A 16275-nucleotide genomic window follows, 5' to 3' on the forward strand; every position below is an offset into this window, starting at 1 on the left:
AGTACCAAAAAGCATCCTCCACATGAGTGCTACAACTCTAAAACTGGTATGAACTACGTATTCTTCTACATCATCTATGTCAGTAGTTGGAGACAATTCTATCACAGTTTAATGTATTTGGTGATTTCCTTATAAAGGAAAAAGAAATTTCTACTTAACCGACCGTTTCATCAGCCATTTCAGGAAGGGAGGACAGACAGACTGCTTTTCATAGACCAGCCTCTTCCTGCTGGTGGTTCAGAGGTAAAGTGAAGATCAAGACAAAGAAAAGTTTACTTTTGAACATTTTATAGATGGATCTAAAGAAAGACAATCTGTGTTTTATTCAAGAAATAACACAATAAATAACTCAGCTAGAAAACTTGCAGTAGGAGCTTTTAATATGAAATTTTCAAATCTTACTTCTGTAGAAAGTGCTCTTTTTTACCCCTTGCGTGTTAAATGAGATGAAGGAGAACAATATGTTCAAATTGTCAGCTTAACTCTTAAAAGATTACAGTGATCTGTGCCTGGTGCTGCCATGTGTAGTCAGCTTGCTCCTGCAGCGCTCTTTAGCATCCTTAGTCTAAGAAAATTTTTCATTTTGGAAAAGAATCTAGCAGTCAAAAGTGGTAGGCAAGAAATCAGAAAAGCCTGTTCAGGAAAGCACTCAGATTTCAGATTTAATCAGCTGCAAAATATGAATGTATGGGTCAAAGAGAAGATAATTTTGGATCTGTTCTGAAGGGGAGAGAAGAAGGGCAGATGGTTGGTGATCACTTTTTTTACAGGCAGATATTTGCGCTGTATTTAAATAGATTGAAAGTATGTTAATCTCCATGAGAGAGACTGTTATGGGCAAAATGGGGGGTAATGAAGTAGAAACTTAAGTCCAGAGCTCAGTATTGACTAACCTTAAAGAGCAGCTTTTAAGAAATCCTTAAAGGCATAATCAAGCCATAACAAGTTCAACTAGGGACCAAGGAAAGTCAGGTAATGATGAGATGAGGCAGGCCTGGCACAGCAGGGGAGGAAGGGCCTGTGTGTGCAAGCTTCCGCTGGTGTTTCTTTTATTTTGGGGCTGGTGCTTGCATGTGGCTGTTAGATTGCTGTGGTTAACATACCCTGCCTTGTCCTTTGTGCCAGCTGAGCAGCAGCAGGATTGACCACCCAGTGATTCTGAATGCAGAATGCTTGTGGTGCTGAGGGTGAGGTTCTTCAGCCTGAGTATCCTCCCAGCCAATAGCTATATACTTATTGCTTTAGTTCCTTCTGATTTCTGCATCTTTGTGTGTTGTTTTGGTTTTTCTCTCAGAGGTCACAGAATCATGGAATGGCCTGGGTTGTAAGGGGCCTAAAGGTCATCCCTCCTTGGCATGAGCAGGGATGTGTTTGATTAGATCAGGTTGCTCAAAGCCTCACCTCAACCTGGCCTTAAACACTTCTAGGGATGAGGCATCCACAGCATCTCTGTTCAGCCTGTTCCAGTGCATCACCACCCTCACAGTGAATAATTTCTTCCTAATGTCTAATCTGAACCTACTGTCTTTCAGTTTGTAACCATTCCCCCTTAGCCTGTCACCACATGCTCTTGTAAAAAGTTTCCATATTTCTGGTAGGCTCCCTTCAGGTAATGGCAAGCTGCAATTAGGTCACCCTGAAGTATCTTTTTCAGGCTGAATAGTCCCAGTTCTCTCAGCCTTGATGATTATAGCCTGGAGACAACTATTCCTATTCTGCAGGTGGTCAACTCTCTACTTTTCTATTAAATTTCTGACATAGTGTTTTTCTGATGGTGAGTGCAATGAACTGGTAGTCAGTATTTGAGGTTGTGAGGTGGGATCTCAATGACAAGCTGTGTAGTGCTGAAATCTTGGCTCTTCCAGTATCATATTATTCCATTGGCAATGCTATGGAGCTGTAGTGTGCTGTGTGTTGTTAGATGGAGAACGAAGCTTGTTGCCATCCACTTCCGTTTTGCAAAGCAGAAAAAAACTTGGATTTGTCAAATTAGTTTGACTCCTTGAAGAACTTAAATGCTAAAAAGCTCATTTTTATAGAGAGGTTGTCATCCAAGAACATGGGATAGCTGAAAGAGTTGTTTCTTCTTCAAAGAGCAATCATTTTATTAATTTAGCATTTATTGCTTAAAGGATGTCTTAGTAATGTAACAGTTGTCACCTATTTCTCTAAAGGCAGAAGAGTGAGTTGATGCTCTGTGCCTTCTTCCATAATGATGCATTATGAATTCTCACTTATAATTAAAGATAACTGCATGATTTCTTGTAATACTTCTGTATCACCAACTAGATGCACATTATCCACTAGATATCTAAGATTCTTAACTTTGTTTCTGAAATATTGGAGGTTGTTGCTTTAAAAAAAGTGCTTAATTCTGTGATCTTCTAAGAGATTTCACTTGGCTTTATTCCTTATATCTTGAAAACTCAGACATTGAACTGAATAAATTAAATGAATGCAGAGAAGGTTCTCATTGGAAAACAGAAAGTACTCTGAAATGTTTAACTCTTCAGCACTAAATCTGTGTACCCAAAAGCAGTGGTTTGTCTATGTTTAGAAGTGTCAATGAGCACATACCACTCAAATGGTATAATTTAAATTTGGAATGTGTTGGAGTGAAGTTTAATATAACTATGATAATTCCACATTTAAATTGACTTTGTTAAAATGAAGTTGTTTGTTTTTATTACAACTCCTTTGTACCCTGAGGAAATATATATTTTCAGAGAGTGAAAGTAAGTTTAGCACTGTTTCACATAACTAATGTATTCTAGTTTTCTTTTTTTTCTCTATCCACATTTCCTGCAATGGTGAATTAATTTAGAAACCTCGAGTAAATAGGTTTAAGAGCAAGTTATACACTTCCAGGTTAATTCTATGATGTGGTTACATTAATTTAGTAAAGGAAACTCTTCAGTTTTTTGGAAGCACCATTTTCGCCTTTACTTGCCTGTAGCAGACAGGAGTTAAGAGACTGCAGTTTATGTCACTTACAAAAGGTGAGGGAGAACTGTTAGTTCCATAATGCAAAAGTGAATAATTGTTTATGTGTTGCAATATGACTTTTCCAAACAACCGTTCTTTTCTCAGGCTTTCTGAAGGTAGGCTAAGATTACATTTATCCAAGCTGCTCTGCAGACTTTGCAGTATAAAATTCTCTTCCAGAGAAGAGAATGTGGTAATTTGTCTTGCACAGGTGAAGAACAGTGACAGTGGGGGAAATACCTGCTTGTGTGTGTGTGTTTCTCTGTGACCTGGAGCACAGGGTCAATGTTTTGCCATGGCCCCACATGTGTGCTCTCAGCACCCAGCGCCTTGTGGAGCCTTGTGCAGCCTTGTGCTGACAGCGCTAATGGCGCTGGGCTGCAGGAACTCCTGGGCATGGAAATTGCTCTGAAGTGACTTTGTAGCCTGACTGTATTGGAGTTGTGGTAGCCCACAGCTTTACAAAAACAGTAGTTTGTGGTTTTAAAGGCTTCTGAGTTCCTCAGTTGCAAAAAAAGTGAGCTGAGTAAGTCCATCCTCCTCCTCCTTCAGACCTGGCCAGGCAAGGTGTGCTTATTTTGTTAGCTACAGGTTTTGTCCCGCAGTGGGAACAGGATCCAAAGTGTTACAGAAAAGACCTCTCTACAAATAGCATTTGTCAAATTTGTGAAGCCCTTGTCAGACCTGCCGAATCTGTTGGTAGCATGCAGGGAATTTTTTATGCAGTGCTGGCAGAGCGTCTAAGGAAAATTCCTTAGCCTGAGTCTTTTATTGCTGCCTGGCTGAACTGATCTTTGAAAGCTGAAATCTTATGAGAGGACTCTCTAATATGGATTAAATGGTTTTGTTTCAGTTCTTCTTCCCTTACTCTCACTGATTTCTTGTACTCTGCTGTGTGCCACTGGGGAGAGCTTTTGATGAATGATCAAACTCAGCCTTGACTTGTCTCTTTTGAAAGGCTTGTGCTTTGACTGAGTAAGTAGTTTGTGGGGTATGTTTCTTTCTACTGTGCCCTAGTGTAAGTTGCTGTTATACACCAAATAACTTCCCAGATTTATTACTTGAAGTTGTCTGTTCCATAAATATAGAAACATGCTTTTATATGTGACACTTCCAGTTTATTCTTTACTGCTTAGAGGTTGAAAAGATTATTAGCATTTTCTCAAGCTGTTTGCTTAAAAGTGGTTCAAAGTAAATATTTTTGTTGTAAAAATTACATAGAATGTAGTAGTACTTGTGATTGAGGTTTGGTGGCTTGTACTGAATGAAAAACATGTACTGTCATTGATATCATGTTCCCTGTTTTAAATTTTACAGCTAAAACAGAACTGTTAGTGGCTTCCACAGTTAAGGCTAAAGACATACCAGGCTGAGACAAATGCCAGAAACTCCTTTCACGTAGTTTCCATATGTTGCTGACACACTATTTCCTGGAAGGCTGGTTGATGTGTTGGCAAAACTACTGTAATTTGCTATTTTCTATTAGAAGTTTAGAAAGGACTGTCAAGTTCCAGCTCTTAAAATGGAGAGTTGGGGATGATAAAGGGCCTCTACTTAGTGGGTCTTTTTCCTATTCTCAGTATTTGAAGTGGTCTTTAATCATTGATCTTTGCATGCTGAGGTACTGCTTTTCTGTGTCTGATCTTTTCTGATCCTGCTATCTTTAGCTAAGCTAAAATACTGAAACAGGATCTGCCAGTATTTGATTACAAAATTAAAAGGAAATATCAACCAGACCTTTAAAGATGATAAAGGAAGTGTAATTTGTTTTTCTTTATAGAAGAGGGGAAGACCTAAAACTAGAATGGGGGAAAAAAAAAGACAAAATTACTATTGCAAAATATATTCAAGCAAATTTGAATGTGTAATTGAGTTGTGATAAATACTCTGTAGGCAGGACTAATTTGACCTTCAAAAAAGCACAATCCCATGCTCAAGCACAGAGTTCAACACCAGGGGCAAGCAAATCACTGACTGTGTAAAAATTCATAATTTGAGTGATAGTGGCCCAGCTGCCTCTTGCTGCCTCAATCTTTTTGTGATTCAGGCGTTTTTCTAAGCAAGAAAGTAGCCACAGCTTCACCCTAACTTTTACCTTCACTGTGGTTGTTTCAGGAAGAAAGGTAAAATACCCCAAACTCTGTAGGGGGAAATGCTGGATGCAGAAGTCTGCATCTGGGTCTCTGTTAGCTGAAAGTAGTAATTATTTCTAAAGAAACCCTGGAAGTAGCTTTTGAAGGATTGTACCGCAGTGACAATAGCTTAAATTTAAGGTTCTCTTTTTTAGGTTATTTAACCAATCTTTTGAGAATAGTATCCATTTTCAGCATTCTCCCATTCTAACATTCTAATCCTGAAATGGTAGAGAAGGAATTAGTTGTGTGCCTACATTTCTGTACCTCACATCTTCACCTGTGGCTTTCTGTTTTCATCGAGTACGACTAGTAGCAATGTTTTTTCCAAAAAGCTCAAGATTTTTCTTAATAAAATGTCTTAAATGTCTTTATCTTATTGATGCTGATAGGTGAAGAGTGCTTGCAAAAGGGTGCGTGCATGTGAGGAACAGTGTCTTAAACACTTAAGCATTCAAAGTGGAAGCTGGTGCTTGGTATCAAGGTGTCCTTCACAGCCAGACAGATTTTACCTGTAGCACAGTGGGATAACATCTCCTGCAAAAGATCTGGAAAAGTGCATTAAGTTGAATCTGCTTAAATGTTTAACAAAACCACTGTGGACTGACCTGTACCCCATTCTGTGTGTAAGCACAGATATGTTTTTCAAACTGAGAAAGGGAAACCATTGTCACAGTTCACTAACATGCAGCTTTTAATTTCTCTCCAAAACTGACAGTTTCCTCAGCAGATGGAGTGAAAGGGAGTGCAGGCTGTGGAGACAGTGGTGGGGTCCACGAACTTTGTTTCCCTTACTATGATCTGAGGGTATTGCACAGTACCAATTCTTGGCCAGAACTGTGTGATTCTTGTACATCTTGTCCTGCTCCTGGTCGCTCAGCTGTAGATGAGGCTGTGACAACTCATTCATGTGCTTATAAAGCAGATGTGCCCACCTGCCTTGTAAGTGAAGCCTCTTGACTTCCAGCTTTCACCTTGACTCCTGATTTACCCATGAGGCTTTAGTTAGTGAAAGCAGGTGATTTGTATTTGTGTAAGTATAATAGCTGAATTTGTTCTGTGTAAGAAATACACTATTGCTATTAGAACACTTAACCAATACCTGAAAGTCTGCAAGTACCTTCTGTCAGAAGCAGCTAGTGCCTGGTATTTCTCTGTGTATATTCTTTCTAAGTAAGCATGGCAGTACTGGCATCTTTCTTCTTTCTGAATATGGTAGATTATTAAGCAAAATGTGTTTTTGTGACTCTGACTCACCTCTAACTCTTCCCCCCCCTCCACCCAAGTCAGTAGTCTGAAAGACAGCTTTGCCATTCTGGTCTGAGTGGAGACTTTTATTCAGACACCCTTTTCCAAAAGGGGTCTTTACTTTTCTTCCTACTTTGACTAGAACTTTTGTTTTTTTTTTTTTACCCAGGCATCTGGAGTGTGTGAACTTGTTGGGGTTTATTCTGATTGTGGAGAAGATGCAGCAGCTTACAGTCGGGAGAGTCTGCTATTGGGGTGTCCCATTGTCCTGATGATACTCTTTGTAGTTGTTACTCTTCAAGTGAGAGTGCAGTTGTGATTGCTGCAGCTGCATCTGCTTGGTTGTTAAATGTGCCTCAGTGGTTCTGCTTGTGTTGGAGAAGCTTTCAGCTTTCCTGGACCTCAGCTGGCTCTGTGCATCTTGGCAAAGAGGTGGGATGTCATGCCAGGGCTGTCAGACTCGTGTAGTTCGTGTAATACGAGAGACATGAAATTTGGCAGCCTCAATTTGGAAGAAGTCTGGTGGTGAGACCACAGGAATGTTCTCTAAGTTGATACTTGGTTTCTCCTTCCATAGTTAGTGCTTTGAATGTAGTGACCTTCTAGGTACATGCGAGATGGATCTGCCCAGGCCATGGGGTGAGCTTATGTAAATGCCAGCTTCTGCTCGTGGTTCTGGTGCTGTAATTTCAGTTACCAGAGCCTGAATTTGGCTTTATTACATAGTTTGGGTTCAGAATAGGATCAATTCACCTGTGGTTGGTTTGGAATCCAAATTATTTGCTGATCTAACCATTGGTTTAAATATATATTTGATGTTGAAAATTTAACAGGGATCTTAGTAAATATATTTTTTATTGTGAGTGAGCATTTTATAGTTAAATCCTAGAATTGTATTTTGTCCTTTTACACTATAAAGAAGTTATTCTTTATATCAAAGTGTAAGGTAGAGATAGGCATTTGATTCGTGAAGTTAATCTAGCTGCAAGCTCCAGTGTATTATTGCACTGAATCAGTGTTTGTGATAAGACTTGTGATTGTGTTGTCAAATAGGTTTTAAAATGTATTTTTCCATTGGCCATATGAAGAAACATACAGGTACTGACATACAAAAAACGAGACTACTGAGGTTTGTTTCATTTTGTTTCTGCATGTGGAATCTAATGCTGAGCAAGCATTTTGAAGTAAGCACAGTGTAACAGTGGTGTTTCTTGTGTTCTGTCCATTCTATGCAAAATAACTGAACCATGTGAGAGGATGAAGATGTAAAAATTGGCTGCTAGGCTGGAGCACAGACTGAACAAGAGAAGGCACTGATGGCAGCAGTGTTCTTGTGTTTGTAAAGATTACTCTGCTTAAACCACAATATTCTCTCTGGCTTGTTGGTGTGAGAATGCCAGTTTATTCTCTCTGTGTAAGGCTCTTTGAGTGGAGTCTGTGGGAATCCCTCAAGTATATTGGATATAAAAAACATTCTCATAGAGTTTCCAGCACCTCTGCTATAGCATGTGATTGGCTTGGATTTAGTTTGTATTACCACCTGCTACATTAAATTGCAGTTTCTTTATAGTACATGGAATTGCAGGTTTGAATACCTAAATATTTTTAGGAATGAACATAGTTTGTTCACAGCACTTAAATTCGTTAGTAGCTAACTTTTAATTTGAAATGTACGTGAGAATAATTGAAAACCCAAATTTGTGAATCTTGTTATGCAAACTTGGAATTCAGGGATGTGATGGGGAGAAATACACACCAGTTTTGGTGTGAGTTAGAGGCAGGTGGTAAACTGGTAGGACTTAAAACTTGTAGAAACTGGAAGTTTAAGCAGGCAGTTGCTCTCGTTTCTGCCTTGGATGGGGAGAGGAAGATTTTGTGAAACAGTTCAGAAGACTTTAGTGTAGTTTACTGTTATGAAAACAGTTGCTTTTGCTACCTTTCACACCTGCCATTCTCTATATTGCAATGATTTGTGAAGAAAACAGTCAAAGGACTCAGTCTATCAACTTCTGCCATGGAAGGCTTGACTGACAGAATTTGATTTTGAGACCAATATGTATGCCTTAGTAGAGGTAGTTTACCTGTCATGGGATCATTTAAGAATACACATTTTTCTCCTTTTTAATTAAAAAAAAAATCTTATTTTTCTTAAACTCTTATCAGTGGTCAGAAATGAAGTATTCAGTGCACCAGTCAAACTGTCATGAAGAGCAGGACTAACTTGAGCACTTAGTACTTGCTCACAGATTGAACCTTGGCCTCTCCTGCATGATAGTAATTTCAGTTCCTGCGTGCTGTCCTTCCTTCTCACTTCTGGCATACCTCATTTTGATTAGGAACTTCCTTGTAGATGGGAAAAATTCAGTCCAAGGAACTTTATTGTCACCATCCTCTTCGTAGTACTGTTTTGCAGAGTACTGTTTCTTTTTACTTCTTTCAGCAAACATGAACAGTTTGAAGTCTAACCACCAAATATTGCTTTGCAATCCTGAAGGCTTTTCTGTAGCTGGGCTTTTCAGAGGATGGAAGCAAGTGGTTTCCAGGTGCCAATCTTTTTCACTCCTGGTTCTTGTAAGGCAGTTTCCTCTGAAGAAAGTTCCTAATGCAGGATTAATGGCTTGTAGTTGACATTTGTGAGCAGTATACTACCCAAATGGCTTGTGAAAACACCTCTGGTATGTTTAATTTGGCACAGAGGGAGCAAAACTCCAGTGGTGGATTTGAAGGAAAAACATCAAGGTAGAAACAGCTTCCTCTTCCAGGAATATGCTGCAATACCTGGTGAAGGAGGGAGAAAGTACTCTTAAATAGTCTCTAAAATTAGAGAAACAGAAATGAGAGATCCAGTGGATCTTATAGATTCTCCTGGATGTTCTGCTCAGCTCAACCTTTTCTTCCTCAGCTTTTGGCAGTTAGGGTTATGTATTTTCCTAGCAGGAGAAGCATAATGACTTTTCCCCCTATTTATTTTCTAAGATTACTCAGCGCTGGGTGTGTGTTGTGGTTTGGATTTTTTTATTTTGTTGGGGTTTTTTTCTTTCCCCCTGCACAACCCTTGTATATTCAGCCTGCTCCAGCATTCTGGGATTTCATTTACCAGAGTTGTATCAACAAACTGTGCATGCAGAGTCCTGATTGAGCAGGACATGAGGTTCTTTGTTTGTGCCCTGTGAATTGGTGGATTTCTAGATGAAAATTTAGAAACTGCAGCATTGTTGACAAACTTTGTTGAACTTGCTGCTGGTAGAGGAAGTAATTCTGTCATGCAAACTTAAAGGAACTGAGATTGCTTTCTTTCAAAAGGAAGTTGGTTACCCTTCACAGGACAGCATTTGGTTGTGTGCAAGGTTAATTAACTTTTACTAGGTATCTGAGCATCAGTTTATCAGTTTGTGGTTATTTTTTTCAAAGTGTTTCTTCCTCATTCTCTAATGCCCCCCCACCCCGTGCAATGTGCAGCCCAAATACATGGCTGTGTGTGAGAATTGTTTTATTCCTTCTTTAAGCTGAAATGCAGGAGTTCCTTATCTGAGTTCCAAACTAATGTCAGCTGTATGAAGTTAGTCAAGTATGTTCCGTGTTAGCCCTGTGTAGGAGCTTTCCACCTGCACTGCAGGGTGGTGAAATGCCTTATCAGTGTTTCTGACTTGCCTTTGATATGGATGGTAGTTCCATAGATTTCTGTACTGTTAAGTGACTGTTTGACCCAGAAGCTGCCTTTTGGTGCTGGTGCTTAGCAGAATGAAATAATGAAGGCCTGTGACTCACATAAATCCAAGAAGTAATATTCTGTCTCAGTTAATGATGGATATGTATTCTGTCCTTGGATGAACAGCCTGCACAGCACAGCTTGTGCACCTGTTTTAAACCCTGGTGCTCTCTACAGTTTTGAGCTGGGGAAGCTTTGAATTTTGAGTGTACGAATATAAAGGTATCATTTAAATAGGATCTCTGCCTGTTCCTATGCAGAATCTATAGAAGTTGCAGTATTTTTTTTTCCTTCTAAGAAATTTTTTGGATAGTCCTGGTGAGAAGCTCCTTTATCTGTGTTCTTCCAGTTATTTGCTGCTGCAGATTTTCATATCTTAAATGTGTTTTAGCCCAATAAATGGTAGATTGTGTAGGTTGCTGCTAAGAAGACTGAATGTCTGGTTGTAGAATGACTGTTTGGAAGTGTACTAGATCAGAGTGATGACTTTTAAATCATCATGCTGCTGTCACTGCCTGTATGCAATTTCACTCCATCAGGCTTATAAAGTGAAAGCCAGAAGGGTTAAATGTGGGGTGAGCAAGTCCTAAAGACTGCAGAGAACCATGTCAATTGCCTGACTGAGGGTACTTTATGGCATAAGTTAATGTGTGATCAGTCCTTGCAAAAAAGACAAAGCTGACTTTGAAAAAACCAGCCAGAGCAAGAGAGAGGCAGTTCTTGCTTGTTAATCATGAGACTCAATTAGTTTGTCAGTTATTCAAGGGTTATGATCTAATTTATTGTAAAATCAGAGGGTTGCTTTTTCACTTGTTAGCACAGAGACAGTGCCAGAGCATGCAATGTCCTCTAGCTGTGCATATCTCTCATCTAATGGAAGTTTGGACAGAAGCTGAAACTCACTGGGGAATATCAAGTATGGATGTGGCACTGGGTGTGTAACACTTCTGTCAGTGCCTGTGGCATTTACTTTAGTCAGTTTTGAGTTGAAATCAAAGCTAATGTTCCCATATAACTGTAGTTCCAGGATATCTGCAATGATGTGATGATGTATATACAGTTTACTCTTGTAGGATGTTGTCAAGTCAGCTATTAGTTGAATGGGGAGTTTTTGAGGAGTTTACATTTGAAGTTATAATATCCAGCGCTCTGAAGAAAGTTTTGGAAGAGGCTTGGCTGTAGTGTAAAACAATATGTAGTCTATAACAAGCAGCATTTGGATTTTATGCTTGACTTCAAGCAAATTGATTAAAGGAAAAATATTTTAAAACTAATTTGTACCACTTGAGTTTCAAGAAAGAAATTTGTAATTATTTGCTAATGTACAGCATTCGTGTGGGGTCTCAGATGGCGTGACAGGATGATTTCTGTACAGAAGCTCTGAGTCCTGCTGTTGCCCTGCAGATGCACTCCCTCTCTGGGAGTGTTGCTGCTCTGAGCTCAAATGGAGCCCTATCCCAAGAGCCAAGGAGAAACTGCAGGGCACAACCAGCGAGCCTGCATGTCTGCATCCTTCTCAGGGCGTCCCTTGGGTAACCCTGCCCTGGCAGCCTTTCAAGCAACATGTGCCCAGCTTGCCCTTCTCTCCAGTGCTTCACCCTCCAGGTCCATGTGGAATTTCAGCCCTGGTGGAGCTGTGAGCAGCCTGTCATCAGCTGTGTGAAGCAGCACGGTGAGCTCGTGCTTTCCAGAGAGCATTGACTGCAGCCTGCTACCCAACAGCATTGCATAAATCAAGCTGTTGCCTTTTTTTTTTTTTTTAACCAGCTCTGCAAAACTGCCACAGCATATTTTTTGCCATTTGTCTGTTTCAGAGGTGCAGTGCTGTGTGTAGCTTTTGCAGAGCTGGTCCCTCTTGGATTTGGGGGACTTTCATCTCCTGGGTCCAAAGGAAAACAACCAAAAAATGTAGAAGGTATACAACTCTTGCTTGTATCAGGACCGATCTCACAGTAAGAAACAGTTTCCTTTGAAGGAAAAATAACAAGATTTTCTTTTGAATGTAAACCAAATGTGTTTTATTTGGGTTATTTTTGCCTGAGACTACTACATTTGAAACAATGGTTGTGAATTGCCTCCTTGCTCCAGATCCCAGTTCTGCAACACTGAAGGTGAAATATTGGGAAAACTGTTGGTATTTAAACCACTCTCCAGCAGTACTTACTGAAAATTCTCAAAAAACATTATGCCTTTAGGACTTTTAGTCATTGGGTTGATGCTGCTTCCTATTTGGCTACCAAAATATTATTTCCTGTAACCAGTTAATTGCAGTTCTGTTAATTTTTTTTCCACAATATAGAATCAATAGCCTACATAGTTTAAGTCTAAAACCAGTTTTTTAATTGGCAAATGCAGCATCTTCAGAATTAAATTCTGCTGTGATGATGATGCTGAGCAAAAGTGCAGTCCTAACTCAGTCGTAGAACTTCTTGATGTGTCAGTGGAAACTGTTCTTGGCTGGCTGTAGTCTTTACTGAGAAAATGACCACTTCTGCACAGCAAACAACTTTGCAAAAACAGCAAGCTGGTTAAATTTCTGACTTGGTTAATGTGAGAAATCCTAAGTATATTGATTCTACTGCAAAGCAGTATCATGGCAAAGGTGCTACTCTTTCAGTCATTAGTTATCATTTTGGTCTGCTTTTTCATAGAAATTAATCATGTTATAGATGCATTGCACAGGATACGCCACCAGAACTAAATAATCCTGCTGTACTTACTGTCTTCACTGCAGGTTGAGAGTACTCCAAATGCTCTGTAAACTAGTTCATATCATATGTCTCTGTTAAATATAGCCAAATGCTGAAAGGCTTCTCAGTTGTAGGTGAAGATCTGAAGGACATGCAATGCATGGGAGCAGCTGAATCTTCCTGTGTCTTTAACAGTCTGATTCCATTGATAGAGTCCACATAGAGAGTGCTGCTGATGTTAGCTCCAAGTTGGAGCACTCACACGAGGGCTGTGGGCACTGATGCTTTGTAAAAAGTTTGGGGCATGAAAAGCTTCAAGTTAGCACATAACCTTAGGAACTCTCCGTGTATGCTGCCTGGCGCATTGTGGTAATGGTTAAAGCTATTTCCACTCTCACCTGCCAAGTTGTGGCTCATTTTTAGAAAACAACAACCACCTTTTTTTTCTTCCTCCAAAGGTTACAACTGGCGTTTTAGCCACTACTCTTGCAATGTTGTGCTGCTTCTGCAGAGTATTTCTGCTTTTCTGAAAGCTTTGTACTTGTCAGACAAGAGATTAACAGCAGTCTTCACTTAAATATTATTAAATAATCAGGATATTTAAAACCCAAATGTTAAAAATCACATGCAAACAAAGAAAAAAACCAGCCAAAACCAAACCACCATAAAGCCAGCAGCAAAAACACTTTGCCATTTGTCTTAAGAATCCAAGGTGTTATGACTTACTGCTTCCCTATGTACCTGCTTCTCTACTAGGTTTGACTTAGCTAGGATGAGAACAGAAGAACATGGGGCAGCTTAAGAGGATTGACAGGTCTGTAAAAGAAGAGAAACAATGCAGGATAGGCTGGTGGAAGTGGTGGAAGGAATGAACTGCTAGTTTGGAACAGCTTCTGTTTGAAGTTGATTTAAAGGAAAATAGGCAGCAAGGGTGCTGGTGGATGGAATTTTGTCAGAGAATGGGAAATTATGATCAAGAATGTATGATGAGAGGTGTCAGGAAAATTGCTGAATGTCTGAAGACTAGCTTGAAACTTGAGAGCACTCTTGAAGAGCACAAACCTTATTTGGTCTGTGAGCAGATAGCAGACCAAGCAGGAGTTGACAAAGTATTTTTGTTCTTCATAACACATTACTGACTTTCTTCCTATACTGATAGTATTTACATCAGTAAGGATTAATATTTCAATCAGAGGGGAAATTTCTGTGAATAATCCTGGCTCACTGTTTCATAGCTTCAAAATATCAAAATGTATGAATGTACCCTTTAAATGGTAGCAGTGGACAAAACCAGTTTAGCAGAATTCCAGGAAACAGAGAAGGTGATCTGATTTGTAATCCTTATCTAGTCAAATAGCTTGAAGACTGATGAGGATTGTTGAACACTGACCTCTAACAGTCTCAGTCTTGTTTGTGTTTACCTATTTAAATCTTTCAAAAAGAAGTACCTGAACCTTCACCTTGCAAGGAAGTGCCATAATAAATGTACTGTTTGTTTTTTTCAAGTTCCAGCTCCTTATTTTCATTTTGACCTGAAAGCTTATCCCTCCTTGTATAATAACATATGCTCTTGCTAAATATTTTAGTTGTGATAAAATAGCAAAAAAAACCACCAAACCCCAAAGTCTCTTTCTGAAAAGGCAATGTCTAATTTACTATTAAAAAGAACCTAATGGCATTCTTGCAAGTTCCTAAAGAGGAACAGACATTGATCTCATGGAAAACCATGCACAGGCTTTGTTCATGGTGGCAATGGATAGATAAACAATTTATAAGTGTATAACTGACCATGTTGAAAACCTTGTGAGTAGTCTGACACTTGTAGCAATGAATGCTGCTTAATGAAGCTGTAAATGAGTCTGATTTACTTATGAGAGTGTGCTGGACTGTTCAAGTGAGGGACTTATTGCTCTTCCACATTGAGATAGGTACCTTTGGTTTTGTTTGATCATGCACTTAATCTCAGACAATAAAGTACACTTCCTTTCTTGCAGTGTGTTAGTAGCTGGTGTTTGCTTAGCTCTAATTTAGGTGAGTTTCATCCCGGCAGTTGCTGTAAAACTGAGTAGGGGAAAAGACATTTGCATTTGCAGAGTACTCTGGTCTAGGAGGTTGCATGTACTCCAGATCACTAGAATACTGGATGACGTTTCTAGACAATGTTACTAAGTATCTTGGTTATCTAAGTAAAAGATGAGCTTTATTCTTTTAAAAAAATTACTGGACTAGTGTTCCACTACTGAATACAGAGATCTCCTAAAACTTACCTAACAATAAAATTCAAAAATTGTCAATTATTAAAGGAAGAACGGTGTTATCAAGACACTGTATAAATCTGTTGAAGTATCTCTGTGTTATGTGCTTACAAATAGTCTGAAATTGAAGGTGGAGAGAACAGTACAATATTCTAAAAACCAGGACAACAAGGATGGCCAGAGTTTATAAGTAATTAAATAGATAAGGACTTTTCATCTTAGCAAAGTGGAACTGCTTTTCTACTTTACTTCTTCCATATCTTAGAGCCAAGATGTAACTGATTAAAATTAATGCTCCTTGATTACTGTAACTTTTGTATTATGCTGCTGCTTCACTCTTTAAACAGACTAGCAAATAGCCCAGTAGAAGGCCAAACCTGATGGTTTATGCCTTTGGAAGTGATAGAACTCCTTCAATCAAAAATGCCTGCATGATTGCTTGCAAACATAGCTTGTGCATTATTTCTACTTACTGTATCAAGTGTCTAACATGGTTTCTGACTTCTAAAATGTTGTTTACTGAAATGTACAGATATTGATTAGCTACCCTGTGGGGTGGGTTTGTCTTTGGTTTGATAGTTTGTTGGGGTTTTTTGTTCTTTTATAAACATCTTCTCAGTAAACTCACTGACAATACTGTGTATTCTGAAGCAAGCAATGCCATGAGTATATGAGAACTTAATGTAATCCACTTTTAGGAGTAGATTGTACTTGTAATGTTATAAATGTTTGTGTGAAGTTGTTATAGGAGCTTAACTTAATCCTCTCTAGAATAGTTTGAATTAGCTTGGCAATAGGCTAGTTTACATTAGAATGTGACATTACTGAGGCAGCAGAGAGAGCTCTGAAATCTGCAATTCTGTGTAAATGCAACATTGCCTGAACCATTTTGTGTTTTCCTAGTGCTTTCTTATGGGGCATATTCAAGCAACACTGAACAGCACGTTGGGAGGGATGCCTGGTTGCTGTGGGTGATGCCATCTCTGCCTTCAGGGGTATGTGCTGAAAAAGTCATACTTGTGTTTTTGTGTTGTGTTCCAGGACATGGGCAAGTAAGCTGGTTGTAGTGTAATGCATTAACATATGCAATGCTTTGTATGGTTTTTAATTTCAGGTAGTCATGACCATATAATACGGTTTTGTGAGGTAATGCTGATGCTGCATTTTGCCTGGTATCAAAGCATGTTCAGTTAATTAGAGCACTCTGGACAGCCTCCCTGCATGTCTAGGCATGTCCTCTCCTTTCAGATTCATTC

At 39.2% G+C, this 16275-nt stretch overlaps 1 protein-coding gene across 4 annotated transcripts in view; it reads left to right on the forward strand.

Moving 5' to 3' along the window:
- The window catches only part of MTUS1 (microtubule associated scaffold protein 1), a 116776-nt gene that overhangs the window by 13066 nt on the left and 87435 nt on the right, over positions 1-16275 (forward strand). Inside the window, exon 1 of one of the 4 annotated variants that reach the window (XM_026791498.2) lies at positions 15035-16014. The exons of the other annotated variants lie outside the window; for them this stretch is intronic. The gene's annotated coding sequence lies outside the window, so the exon portion shown is untranslated. Of the gene's footprint in view, positions 1-15034; positions 16015-16275 lie in introns of those variants that run through there. 4 annotated transcript variants of the gene reach the window in all.

Source organism: Zonotrichia albicollis, chromosome 5, assembly GCF_047830755.1.
Source record: "Zonotrichia albicollis isolate bZonAlb1 chromosome 5, bZonAlb1.hap1, whole genome shotgun sequence".
In the NCBI taxonomy this organism is placed as follows: domain Eukaryota; kingdom Metazoa; phylum Chordata; class Aves; order Passeriformes; family Passerellidae; genus Zonotrichia; species Zonotrichia albicollis.